Below are 14,530 nucleotides of genomic sequence, written 5' to 3'. Positions count from 1 at the left end.
CCACTGCAGTGGAGGCAGAGCTGCTCCTTCCATTCAAGGAGAAGTTTGGGTCCTCAATCCACTTTTGGCTTTGTTGTGTGTCCCTGCTATGATTAATTAACTAATGAGCTGACATGAAGTCATTTTATATATCATGGACTACTGATAAAATCAGTATTAAGTATATTAGCAATTAGGAAACTAAGAGGGTTTTAGGAGTCCTTATGTCCAACTAAGTACTACGATTTAAATTACTGTCCTCCCATTATCCTCCGCTTTGATCTATAAACTGTCCCTTATTGATGATGGATGTGTAAAAATGCACTCCTGGAGAAGCTACACTACATCTGGGACTATCGCCAGTGCAGTGGGATGGATCCATGCACAGCCACTATATCCTGAGCCCCAACAGTCTGGAGGCACCTGAATATCTTCAAGCACACAAGTCTCCTCAGTTTAAATGCTATTGATTTTTGGTAAGAACCTTGGCTTATCCGTAAACTGCTGCAGCTTCTTGAGGACTAGTACATCTGGTCACTGCTGGTGCCCGTGGCCAAAAACATGGGGATGCGCTCCCAAAACAAGCAGAGGTGGAGTGGGGTCTGAGTCCTGCTGATGTCCCCGAGTGGTACGGCCCCACCAAGGCGGCCTGAAACAGCCAGCGAAGGACTGCTCCAGGGTGCTCTCTAAATTAGCTAGGCACATCAATAGTGTTTAAAATCTGGCCTTAAGGCTTTGGTCCTCAAAGTATCGGAGCACCTGCTTTTAACCAGTTAAGGCATTTCCAATGACCAGTGAGCAACTCCCACTGGTGTAATTTTTTGTCGGGAGTTGAGTATTATGTAACTTTAAGGATTTGCACTGAAGCACTGGCTCAAATTACTGTCTGCAAGTATGTATTTTCTACCATTCATCTGCCCTATAGACTATCAGGGGACTAACCTGTTACTAAAAATGAAAAGGTACCAATTTTTAGTTCTTATAAGCAAGAGGGGAAAAAAGGGTAAATTCTGCACAGAAATATTCTTCAGTATCTTAAGAAAAGTCTGCTTAAAGCTGTGCTTTGTAGCAGTGTAATGAGGTCTCCCCCTGCAACTACTTCCAACACAAATTAAGCAGCATTCATATGTACCCTGGTAAACAGCATATCCTTTACTATTTTTACCAAGTGCAGCCCTAACATTTATCTCACTTTCTATTTGTTGTGAGATTTGGTTGAATACATTTTAGCTTCATAATAAACATCTCTCAGAGTTAATGGACCAGCAGCGAGGCTGCTGAGCTCCAAGCCGCACCAGCAATGCCCGTGACTCCTGGGGAATTACGTGCAGGTGCAGGTACTTGGCAATACCCGGGGCTTGCCAAATGTAACGACTGGCATAAAAAGTCTGGCTTGTGTGTTAAATGAACTGGGCATGCTGCAATGCCGCAGCTCGCAGATCTCCTGCCCCCAGTTCAGTAGCGGTTCCACCAGATATGTCTGCAATCAGAAGTGCCTCTTTGCTGCGTTTGTAACACCCTGAAAAGCAGGCAGCTGCACAATGCGATGCTCATACTCATTAATAACTCTTTGGGTTTTTTCCCTTTTTTTTTTCTTTTGGGTTTTTTCCCTTTTTTTTTCTTTTGGGTTTTTTCCCTTTTTTTTTCTTTTGGGTTTTTTCCCTTTTTCTTCTACAATCACTTAATGTAAAATTGAGTGCACCAATTTTTGTAGCTACATCAATTTTTAGTCATTTTTGTGCTCTTCAGGAGCTTTTTAATTTCAGTGGGTGATGCTTGATTTGCAGGTAGAATTTGGGCCTTTGGGCTAATTTTACTTAATCTTACAAGATCTCCTGAGAGATGTTTAATGGGAATTCCATATTAACTGTCCCTACAGCTGCACATCCAAAGATTATTTAAACTTGAATGTCTTCTCAGTTTTTATTATTGAAAATAAGCTATCATTTCTACCCTTTTTTACCAAGGCCTTGATTCTTCATTCATCCCTATGCTGTTGCAGCTGCGGTGTCTCTCTTTGACATTGTCTCCTCCTCTTACTGTTTCTGAGAGTGGGACTTTCTACAGCAAGGTGTCCTCATGTTGTTCTTCCAATTCTCATTTGTGGGAATTATCTATCAGCAGTAGCAATACTGTTGTGTCCAGGGGCCTCAACTGAGCTCTAAACATATAAAATGGGGACCACAGCTGAAGTCCTGGTAGCAACATGGAGGAGACCAACCAAGCAGAAGAAAAAGACACAGAGAGGCTGAATGACTTAAGTAAAGACATATGAAAAGTAACTGTCCCAGAAATAACAAGTCCCCTGTGACCTTGGTTAATGTTCTGCTCTTTGGTCTGCTTGTCTTCTGGTGACTAGTACTACCCGGTGCTGCAGAGCTGTAGATGGATGGATATGCTGTACGGAGCTGGGCTGTCCATGCATTTCTTGCATGAGAAGAATGGCATTTGAAACAAACCCCAGAGTGACCTGCACTTCAGCTTGTGTGGGAGGTGCACATGCCTTCAAAGGCATACGGCTTCACTTCTGAAAATCACCTTGGTGATAATAGGGTGTTCATAGTCATCCATCAGTCTTCTTCTAGTTTGCTGACAGCTCCATCGTTTTAGCAGGGAGGGTTCTTACAGGAATCCTGGTTGGAATTTTACAGTCTGTCCATTTGGGTGCTGTCAGGTATGTGCATGGGAAGTGTTTTACCCCTGATATTTGGCTGTTCCTCACAAGTGACAGAAATCAGCTGGGCTCTTTTTGCTAGTTCTGGTGCCTTACACTCTACACATACCTGGCCTGTTTAGTTAAGACACTGAAACATGCTCCAGTATTAGCTCATTGTTGTCCATATGTACAGAGTAACACCTCTGGATAATACGGTTCATGACACCTGTGTTGGCATTGCTTGCATTAAATGACAGCACTTCATACAAGCGCAGAATTAAATCCTGAGGAGGTATAAAACAAAGTGGCTCTACTAACTTGCAGTTTTCAAGCCCTGCTTAGCTGTCCTCTTACCTACCAGTGCAGAGTCATATGATGGACTTCACAGGGCTGGTTTGGAGTGCTGCTTAGTCAGAAACCAGTATGATTTATATTTTTCTTAACATGATGGGTATCAGCCATAGGACCTGAGCTCCTTTTTGATTAGCTCTTAGTGTTGACCTGTCCTACTCATCTAATGTACTGTTTAATATGTATTTAAGAAGTTATTTAAATACCTTATTTATGTGTTTTGTCATGAAGTCTATGCAATAAATTGAAAGGCATGAATGATGGGGAGATTCTCCACAACACATATTAATTTCCTGATGCTTTTATCACATATGTAATGTAAAGTACTCCTACCAGTTACTTCATCATCATCATTAATACTGAGAATTAAAAGTAACTGATACATAAAATGTTATTATACAATACCTGCATTTCCTTCTGGTATCTTAGTTACGTCCATTATCACAAAAGCTACACTCTCTTCTACCAGCAGCCACCAGTGAAATGTGCAGTGAGTGTTTTGCAACATGTTCCCATGTAGTATGGGACAGGGTTTAGCACCATCTAGGAGGGATGCAAATGATATAACGTGCTCGTAAGGCTGCAAAGAGCATTGGGGTGCTGCTGCTGTTAGAATAAATGAGATTGCTGTTGATGTGGTTTTCCATAAATTCCTATGACTTGCGAAAGATTATGTTGGCTAGCCAATTATGTTGTGTTACCACTGACTATGAAACAAGGATCTAATCTGAATCTCATTGATGCTAATGAACGTTTTTACACTGACTTCAAAAGGTGCTGTTGGATCAAACAGCAAATTATTTTCCTCCAGAGTATTTAAATTTTGATTGTGTCCCACAAAACTAGAATATGTCAGGTCTCATGAGCAGGATGTAACTTTTGCCCCGTTACAAGGAAAATGTAGAGGCTAACATTGATGAAACAAGGTGGATCTTTCCTTCTACCGCCTATTTGACAGTTGTGACGAATTGTCTTCTGCCATGAGTTCCTACTAGAGACTCAGTTGTTGGTACAGAGGGCAGGGTCAGTGGTATAAAGTTTCAGAGCTTAAAAAAAACCCAAACCCAACCACAAGGTGCTTCTACAAAGCACAAATTTCTGGCCTACTTGAATCCAGCTGTGTGACTTTCAGGTCAATCATTACAATACAATCTTCACTAACTTTTGATTCTCCACAAAAGGTCTTAACAAAATTGGATGAGTTTTATATGAATATGTTAGCAGGGTGTAGAATAACTCTTTGCTTGCCTTCTCACTGAACTGGTAGGTAGCCTTTCTAGTGTGAATAGAGCCTTTTTTTTTTTTTTTTTTTTTGTAATGAAAGACCTACAAAAATATAATAAATGAATGGAAAGAGAAGCACAGTAACTTCTGCATCTTTTCATTGATTGTTATTTTTGGTAAATCTCATGTAATCATAACACAAAATCATTGAAATATGATATGACAAAAATAATCAGAAATCAAATTCAACCTGAACATTAAAAGCATCAGCTCACAGAGTTCATGAAAGCAAGAATATATTTTAGACAGTCTAGTTAGCATAATGCAATTTATTTAGCAACATAGTTAGTATACCACTGCATCTGGTGCAGTGCTGTGTTCCTTATTAATTTGCAATATGTTTATTTGCCTGCTTTATGCTTCAGATCTACCAGGTGCTGCCAGATGTGCTATGCCATTTCCTGAGGTTGAATTCAGGGCTTACCATCTACTTGTCTACTATTGCAACTCTTGCAACACCTGCGCTTACTCCAGGTAGGGCATAGCAGATGGGTGTTACGAGGGCAGTTCAACATCCAGTGTGAACACGCAAGACAAAAATTAATTATAGTATATATTGTATGTGATAGAAATGAGTTACAGCCTAATTATGTCTCCTGTTTCCATTCAGATGAATTAACATTTGTTGTGAGCCCTTGGGAAACCAGACACACTTTAAAGTTGTAATGAGTGCTATCAATATTGCTTTTGACAGTCATTGAAGTATAATTATCTGATCATCTATTTAAAAAAAGTCAGAAGTTATTATATATGAGTTTGGAGCTGACAAATTACAAAACAGTCACTTTAGGAACTCAACTACTCAGTTATTTTCTGTAGTGGCACTGCCATCTCCTGGAAAAACAGAAATTGTGCTTCCAAATTTTTCACCTTGAAATGAAAGAAGCTCTTCAATAGGAAGAGGTTAAGTACAAAAGTCAACAATTTCTTAAATTTAAGGGGTTAGGAGTTTCTGAGATACTTAATATCAATGTTAGAAATGGCTGCACGACTCTGTTATCAAAGGATTTTGCTGAGGAACAAGAATAAATGTGTGATGTTCGGATTGTTGTGGCCTAATCCTATCCAAAGGAGATGATGAGTACAGCTAGATGCTCCAGTGGTGTTTCTTTACAAAACACAAACTCCCTAAACACATCATGAATTGCCCACCAAGAAATGGTGCAGTATTACTTAATGCCCCCAGCAGTCAGTAACCCAAAAATAGAGACTTTCAGATTATGGGATTTTAGCAGTGAAGAGGTTTGTACTGCAGTTTTCATCGGAAAGGAGATGGTATTGCTTTTTTTTTTTTTTTTGTCCGCTTCCTTGGCTTTTCCTGAGCCACCCTGTGATAACTGGTATTGACCATCCTACCAGCTTACTAAGCAGTGGTTCTGGCTGCTGCTTAAGGATCTCCTGCAACTCCAAAAACACTTCCCATGTCTCTAGGTGCTGTGTTAGTTTTGTTACTCAGATTTTACCTTTGTCTGTATCCCCAGTTGCCCTCTGCTCCAATGCCAGCTTTTCCATCAATTAGCTTGGACCTCTGGCTGTGATGTATGACCTTCAGCCTAAAGAGGAACAGTAGCAAGAGCCCCTCACACTCTTCCCAGGCTCAGCTTCTCAGACTGGGTCCAAGAGCAGCTGGGCGATGAACCCATGGCACTGCCTGTAATGGAGGGGGACTCTTCTCCCTGCCTCAGCTCCTTCTTCTAGAAATGAGTGGGAAATGGACACCCATGTCTCATTTGGGGCTCCCCTTCCTCAGGAGACTGGCAGGTGAAACATGAAGCTGCTCAGCTGTGTTATCTCACAAACAGGGCTGGAATTCCCCTCCAGGCCCAGCTACTTCACACAGACTTTTTCTGTTTGCATAGTGATAGGGTTGAGGGAAGGCTGCTCTTGTTTCAGTGAAACCGTTTCTTACCATTTCTTCAAATTCTGGAATTGCATTCAACTACAAAAGATTAAATCCGTCCTTACTCGAACTTACCAGCTAACCTGTGAGACCATGAATTTCACGCATCCTCCCTGCCCCCCAAATTAGAATACAATTCTAATTACTTTGAGAATTACCAGGCCTTGTTCTCAGGGTATTTGCATATTTCCAGGTAAAACCAAGGGGTTTTTTTAACACAAATTCCTCTTACAATTACTGTCTATCTGCTGGGAAGAAGCTATGTCTGGACTATCCATACTTTATTATCCACACTATGCTGTGATGGCGACCCATTACTCCCACACCTGCCTCAGCTGGTTCCGTTCCCACCTCCACAGTGCTGGAACACGAGTACGCTGGCTGCTCCGTCAGCCAGTTGCACACAGCTCCAGTTGAACAGTTCCCCTTCCCATCAAGCTCCATGTGCTGCAGGGATGCCGGCCTCAGGGACATCTAGAAATTGCACAGCCTTTCACTAATACTTTGGATTCAAATATTTTTTTTCTGTCTGTGATGCATGCAAGGTACTAGAGCTGCTGCAAATGAAGGCACTAGGAATCAGTTGCCCAGCCTGTTCACTTATTACTGTGTATAATGTCAAACTGCCTTCTGAAATAATCCTGTGGATAGCAGGATTGTGGAAAGCGGCACTCGCTTTTTTGGCTGTGGTCAAAGAAAAAGTAATGTCCAGTCTGTTGAGGATCTTCCTTTTATTAGAAACACCTAAGCTCCTCTGCAAGATTTTTATATCATACCTTGTCATAGACTTGCTAAAATTTTTGTAAATTCAGACCGTCTTTCCTTTTTAAAATAATGAAATAACATCAGGATTTTATTTTCTTTTAAATAAATTCAGTATAACCAGTTGATCCTGGTACAATATTTATGAGGATTTTTTTTACCAACCTACAAGAACTCTTTAAAGTTTCAAGTTTTCTCTTAGACAAGAAAACTTTTCCTGTGGTATTGTAGGATATGGATATGCCAAGATCAGTTACTTGGCAGTTTCTTCCTGCAACTGGACTACTGAAGGATGAGGAACATCTGTATGTCTGCAAAGAGAAGACAGGCAACAGACTTCTTTTTTTTTCTCCCTCCAAAAACATTTATTTCCTTCAGCCATGAAAACTTTTCTCTCATGCTTAGGGCAATGTTTGATATTAGTTTCCCAATAAGCCTATCTGGAGAGAACATCAGCAATGCAGAGTTTTTACCCAGGACGGACTGCTAAACCTGCTTCTGTTTTTCTAAGCATTCAGATGGGCACCTGCCAAGATTCCTCAGTCACAAGCTACTGCAAGAAGCATAGTTTGAACTGGCCTCATAAATAGGGACAGGAATTCCTATGACAATCCAAAATTTTATTTCCAAAGAGCTCAGGTTTTTCTAGCAAGCTGTTATCCTCCCAGCTCTCTGTGCTGAGTAGCCAATAGTGGCACTAGAGCAAAAATCCTAAATAGAAGGATCTTTAGCTCTGAAAATATGACAGTTCACGCTGCTCACCATTACAGCACTTCCTTTTCTCACCTCCCACAACGCTTCTGAAGTACTGCCAAACCTACAAACACATGCTATGTAATAGCAACAGAGCCTCACCACATTCACATTTCTGTGCATCTCAGGTACAGGACCGCTTCCCTATTATTGCACTGGCATTTTGTCACTAGAAGTTGTCATCTGTCATCCCCCTCCCCTTGTTGAGCAGGTCAGCATTATCTCCATGTTTAACTTCGAACTGGAAGCTTTAAACTTAGTGAAGGCTACCATGATGTTATTATTTTTTGGTCCAATGGTTCAGCTTTCACAAAGATATCACTTAGGTAAAACAAACTGATGGGAAACAACCTGCTTTTCAATACTCTCACCATCAATTTTTTTCATAGGGCAAATGTTTTTCATAATCTGAAAGCTACAGCTTGAGACCACCAGCAGTTCTTAAATTAAGCTTGAGGTTTTTCTTGGTACTTCTGATGCTGTTTTGAACTTACGCACTCATTTTATGATCAACTTTTCCTGATACCTGTTTTTAATTGAAATACTTTCTTCTCATCAGTGCTAATTTCACTCCCAAATTAATGATTTTTTTTTTTTTCTCAATATATAACTGACTCTCTTAGAAGCCTCTTTTCTATCATGTGTATTATGTACAGGTTGGTGCTGAAGCATAGTGTTTCAATCACAGCATCATCTCCATCCTCCTTTTCCTCAGCTCCTCTACAGTCACTGCTACTTCACATCACGCTCAACAGAACTAGATATGTATTTATTCACCCTGGCTCAAAAAGTAGAGCTCTATTACTCAAATATAGTAATACAACCTGTTCTTTGTTCATTAGCTGATTGCCTGCTAGAGGAGAGGCTGAGGGCTCTCCCCCTACAAGAGGGGTGAGCTCAGCAGAAACACTATGGGCACAAAAAATAGCTTCCTGTGGGAACTGTAAGGCTGATGCTTCTGGTCTGTCAGCTCAGACTCCCCAGCCACAGCAGCTGGGCAGATGTGAGGCACAGAGAGCATTTACAGGGACAAGGCACAGATTTTCTACTGGACACTGCCACAGTCACCCTGCAAATGGGTCTCACTGTAGAAGACACCGTGCTACAGGGCTGAAACCCAAAAGACTCTTCTGGCAATTGCGTTATTCCCCAGCTGATACTGGTATAAGTTGAGTACAGGTACCTCAAGAAACAGTGGGGCCTCTTTGCATTAGATGATGATTTGTCCCAGTCTACATAATCTTTCTCTCTCTCTCTTTTTAATTTTTTTTTTTAGCAAACACTGTATAGATGTAAATGATTATCCTTCTTAGTAAACAACAATTAGTTCCCCTATGAAATACCTTTCTTTGTCTTTAGTCATGTGAAAATATATCAGCCTATGAAGGACACACTGGTTGGCAAGCTGAGCCTACAAAACAGTTGAGTGATTTTCTTAGAAGCTCTTTCTCTCTTGCCTGGTTTCCAGTAATGCCTTTTGCTACAAGCAAAGACCCTGAAAGGTGCAGCAGCTTTATCACAAACCTGCTTCCAGATATTTCAGCCTGAAGCTGTGTTCTCCAGGTCATGGTATTAGTTGTGCCTGCATTAGTTCAGCCTGATGGCTGGATCAAACCATATGCCAACGGCTTGCACCAATCCAGAGACTGCCTTTGCTGACAGTGCTATCTCTGTAGCATCACCAGAGATGGGTAAGTCGTATCTGCTCACAGGAATTGCCTTTTCTGTTTGTTTTTGACAGATTTTCATTTGTTGAGCTCATTAGGGAAGTTCTTCCCCAATTTTGAATGGTTTCACAATGACAGTTCAAAATCACCCATATTACCAGGGAATTTCCATTTTAATTTCTTTCTCAAGGTAATTTTAGTTTGTTTGGGTTTTTTTTGGTTTTTTGGTTTGTTTTTTTTTTTTTTTTTTTTTTTTTTTTTTTTTACTTCTTTCAACTTTATGAACCTCATCTGGCTTCTAATGCTAGTATTCTCTTTCACACTTCCTGAGTGAATTGATGTGCACCACGGACAGGGGTTTGTGTTGCTTCTCAGTGGTGGCATTTATCTGAGTCAATATTCACATCTTCATGGTGCCCATCCATCTCTGGGCAAGGCACTCCATGCATTCTTTAGTGTTAAGGAAGGAAAATATAGTGTGATCTATCACATTTGAAAGTAGAACTCCACCTATGGTCAGGTGAATTATACCTTAAAAGTACAGATTTCCCACTGATCAATACAGTGTCTCAGACATAAATGCGTATCTCACAGGTACCTGAAGCTAGTGACATGAATCCACTTCTCCAGTCTAATTCTTACACAAACCCTAGCTTTTCCATTGCCTTGTTCTCCTTGGCTTCCCACAGTAAAAGATGATCCCTATAACTGGCAATGTGGACTCAAAACAATTTTCACCTTTTGAACAGTGACAGTCCTGCCAGTCACACTGAGCAAGGAACATGCCTTTAGAAAGTGTGGGGTAACGTTAGAAGGGATGCACGTATGCTGGAGGGGCGGTCCGTGGCGACTCACACACTGGACGCAGATGAATCCATGAGTGCAGGGGTTAGGTGCGTCCACGTACGTGGTAGGCACGGATAAGTCCATGAGTGTAGGGGCAGGTGCGTGGCGGGCATGGATGGGTCCATGGGTGCAGGGGGCAGGTGCGTTCGCGTGCGTAGCGGGTGTACGGGTATTTAACCCTGTGTTAGGCAGCATTAAATTGAAGGCTTGGCTTGGCGGTATCCGTGTGATGTCCTGCTTTCCCCGGAGCAGGGCTTCGGTGTGTGCGGGGTAGGTAAGCCGGCAAGAGAAGCCTGCAGAAAGCACTAGAAATGCCGATCCCAATTATCTCTGTACTGGAATTGTGTTGACTTCAGTGAGAATTTACATGTACCCAAGCATGCTGGTACAGCTGCACCTCTTGAAGACAGTGGATCTCATCATACACGTGACTGTGCCTACAGCCATCAAAAGAGGCAGACTTTGTGAAGTTGGCACCTTCTCCCACACAGCATCTTCTCTAAGGGAGGCTTTGCATTGTAGTCACAATAAACACTCCCTAAATTACCTGTACTTGAGCCACAATGAAATTGATTCAGAATAAAGAACTTTTATTTCTAAGTGAAAGTTTTGCCTGATAATGGATAAAATTATAGTTTAACTGGCCCTAAAGGTGCTTAGCATTTAGTAAAGAGGCCATGTTCTCTGGTTCCTACTGTACTAAATGCATCCTCTAGCTGAAAGAAAACAGTGATTATCAGAAAGTCAGTTGTCATTCTGCCTCTTTAGAAATATTCCCATTAAAGATAAAGCAAATTTTAATTAGATTAAATATCCAATTACTGTAACTACATTTTTAAAAAATTCACATCATGAGGATGACCCTTTTAAAGAGGGTTACAACAATAATTAGTGTATTCATATTAACCAAAATGTATTGGATAATATTTATACCCAGAAGGCAAAGTACATTACACATATTTCACCTTTGGGGAAAGCTTGCAAATGTTTTGGCAGTGGTAGGAATATTTATAGGCAAGAGCATGCTTTAGCAAGGTTATATGAGAAAGCATTTATATGCTCACAAATTTTTACCCAAGGGTAAAGTCTACATAAAATGTAGTGCAGAGATTATGGACATGTAAAGTACGATTTAAGCAGGGAATTTATATCAGTTTGTTTAATTAATTGGAGCAGAATACTACTTCCCTTAGTTTTTTTTTTTGTGACAGAAGGGCCCACAGAATTCAAGTCTGAGCTTTCCTTCTGCTGACTGATGACAGCAAAAAAGATTCAGAGAAAGGGTCTTCCCCCCACAAGGCATTACCTGGTCCACAGGTTAAACCATCCCCTTTCATGTGTTCCTGATCACATTGTGTAAGCAATCCCACCTGTTACCTGATGTTACCTTATCAATTCCCTACAGAGCTGGAACACAGGCAGGCAGCTTCTAGTCAGCATTGCTCATTTAGGGCCAAATCCTCCATTTCTCAGTATAGGGAAGATTTGCAGATATGCCAAATAGGTTTGATAATGCACAGAAGACAAGAAATCACATGCTTGTTCCAGGCTACCCACAGAAGGCACCGAGCATGTGACCCATTTTTACCACTCAGGTACAGCACTGGCTTAGCATACTGCAAGGAGGCTAGCTGTGCAAGCTCTTGCGCTGTGTGCTACCTGCACACCAGTGAAAAACATACTAGAGAGGCCTTGCCAGCAAATACTGCTGGTGCAGCCTAAACATTGATTTTTGTCTGCTGTGCAGCTAATCAACAGATTTGGGAATTACCAGGACATTACATTCTTCCTCAGCAAAAAGCTCTGAGGCTTCCTACTGGTGTTTGCATTTATCTAAGACTGCAGCATTTGGCCCTTTATGACTAAGATACTCCGCAGTAAAACATATGCTTGCAGCATCCACACAGACACCTTCCTAAGCTAGATGAGAGGAACTGTGATTGCACAGCTTCTGGCAAGACCTAGACACATGAGGAGGCTCCTGAGTAATTTATTAGCTTGATTAAGAACTTTGTTTTTAATTTACATTTATATCAAAGATTGTTCATTTTTATAGGAATCTATATATGGGGCCAGTCAATAATAAGCAGACAAAAAAACCCACAGGCTTAAAATTATTCATTTAACTTCTCTCACATTCACTTTCTCTTCACTAAATTACCAGCAATTGTACTTGAGCATTCATGCCTTTCCTGTTTTTCAGAACTGTTGAATATTGTTTTATGTAATCTGTAGTTTGATATTCATTAAACCATAGACTGTGGCTCCACGTAGTTGCTCTTCATGTAGATCTTTAAGGTTCTAGCTTCTGAAGATGATGTGTCCCTTACGAAAGGAAAAAGTTACAGTAAGTTGAAAATATTTGTGCAAATGGATGGTTGCTTCAACACTGATATTGTTGGCATGGATTGTAGCAAGAACATGTACAGTTTCCACAACTCGCACTGTCATTTCCTGAGTTTTGAGCTTTCTTGCAAAACAAAGTAGCCCAAGAACATCCTGAGAATAAAAGCATAAAAACAAGGGGGGAAAAAAATCTGATTCATACTGAATAAGTTGTCTTTAAAAACTTCTTCAACATTTGTTGCATGATAAGGAGAAACTGGGAAAGCTGGTAAGCACAGGATAGCAGAGAGGCAGGTAAGTGGGAGAATATCAGGGTTAAATAAATAAGAAAAAAATGAAATTAATTTGTAATGTTCTTTTCCAAAAACTCAAAATAGATCATTTATTGGATATTGCTATCGATACCTGCTGACTATCTATTATCTACCTGGAAGGCATTTTGCTATGTAAGTATTGTTTCTGAATACTATAAAGGCTGTACTTTTATCAGTTCAGAAACATAAATCAAACAAGATATTTATGGATATTAGCAATTATGAGGACATCATTCTGTGAAAACACCTCTTTCTACATGATGGCAAAAACAGGTTAAAGCAATCTAAATACAGTGAATATCCTCTTCATAAGGGTGAACTTTTTGAGGTCCATGTGAGCAATTAGTGCATTTATGGTACTCAGACTGTGGTCTGAAAAACACATATTCAGATCAGAGTATATTTATATTTTCCCTTTCCAGAAGGTAAAATAATCTAAAACATCCTCTTTATCTTCTTTGTTAGGATGCTGTTTTCACGGTTGTTTTGTACAATTAGAAACGGGTTCTACAGCAAGCTGAATCAGAACAATTTTGCCTGTGACCTGTCCCTTTTGTGAAGCCCAAGAATTGTACCCCAGGCTTTCCCCTGTAGGAGTTCTGTATTTGGCTGTAAAAGAAAAATAGTTTTTATCAAGTCCTCCTTTTTTTTTTAAACATAGCTCTTGATGATTGAAGTCTTCACAAAGATTTATTACACCTATATAGTCTCTACATATAATCTTACTATTAAATTCCTTGCTTTGGCTTTGAGGTTCTGTAGGCTTCTTGAGTGGCTGTAAACCAAGTGCCATGCGGGGATCAGAAAGCCAGTGATTCCACGTAAAATTCTAGTTGTAGAGCATCGATCTCTCTATTCCTCCCTGGCATTGAATGGTGTGGGTAAAAATACTGAGAAAACTGCCATAAGCATTTATTTATTTCTTCCAGTTACCTTCTCAGGATAAGGTAAGAGTGGAAAGGCAACCTGGCTTCATCCAAACCTAGTCATGAAGGAATCAAGCAAATATCAGCATGTTGATTGACTGCCTTGACAACACCCAGGGCACTTATAATGGTGAAATCACCCTTTGACAGTTGCAGGTAAGGCCTGGAAGGCTCAGGTGGTGGTGCTGCTCTCCCAGTTGCTGTTTGTCCATCCTGCACATCCCAAGAGTTACAATGGAAAGAGAAGCGATGCCCAGAAATGCTGTCCCAGGCCAGTGGTGTTCTCCCTGGGGTCATGGAAGGTTGTTTTGCTTTTGGCTTAAGGACCAATGCTTTGGGTAACTTCAGCATCATCAGATGCTGAAGATGACTTTCCTAAGCAACTGCAGAATCTCACCATTGTATTATTGTAGAAAGCTTTTTCTCCTCAATGAAGAGACCAAAGCTGCTGCTCATGGTAGTACATCATTGCCAGAGAACAACAATATATTTTGCATGACAGATTGAGTGACTTGTTAGTGAACCAATTACACTTTTCTGATCAGGGTCATGCTCCTTTTGATGCCCCTACCTGCCACCTTTGCAACTGCAGGCATCAAAAGCTGCTGGCAAGTTTAGGAAAGAGGCACAGACACCGAACTGACAGTTCCCACAATTCTTATTTCCAGGATCAGAGCAGGGAGTCCCAGAAGTCCTACTGGGAGGTGCCTGAGAACTGGTGAATGAGTGGTGGATGAAGGAGCTGT

Source organism: Chlamydotis macqueenii, chromosome 5 (genome assembly GCF_036417535.1).
Source record: "Chlamydotis macqueenii isolate bChlMac1 chromosome 5, bChlMac1.mat, whole genome shotgun sequence".
Lineage (NCBI taxonomy): Eukaryota > Metazoa > Chordata > Aves > Otidiformes > Otididae > Chlamydotis > Chlamydotis macqueenii.
This window is presented reverse-complemented; position numbering follows the sequence as displayed.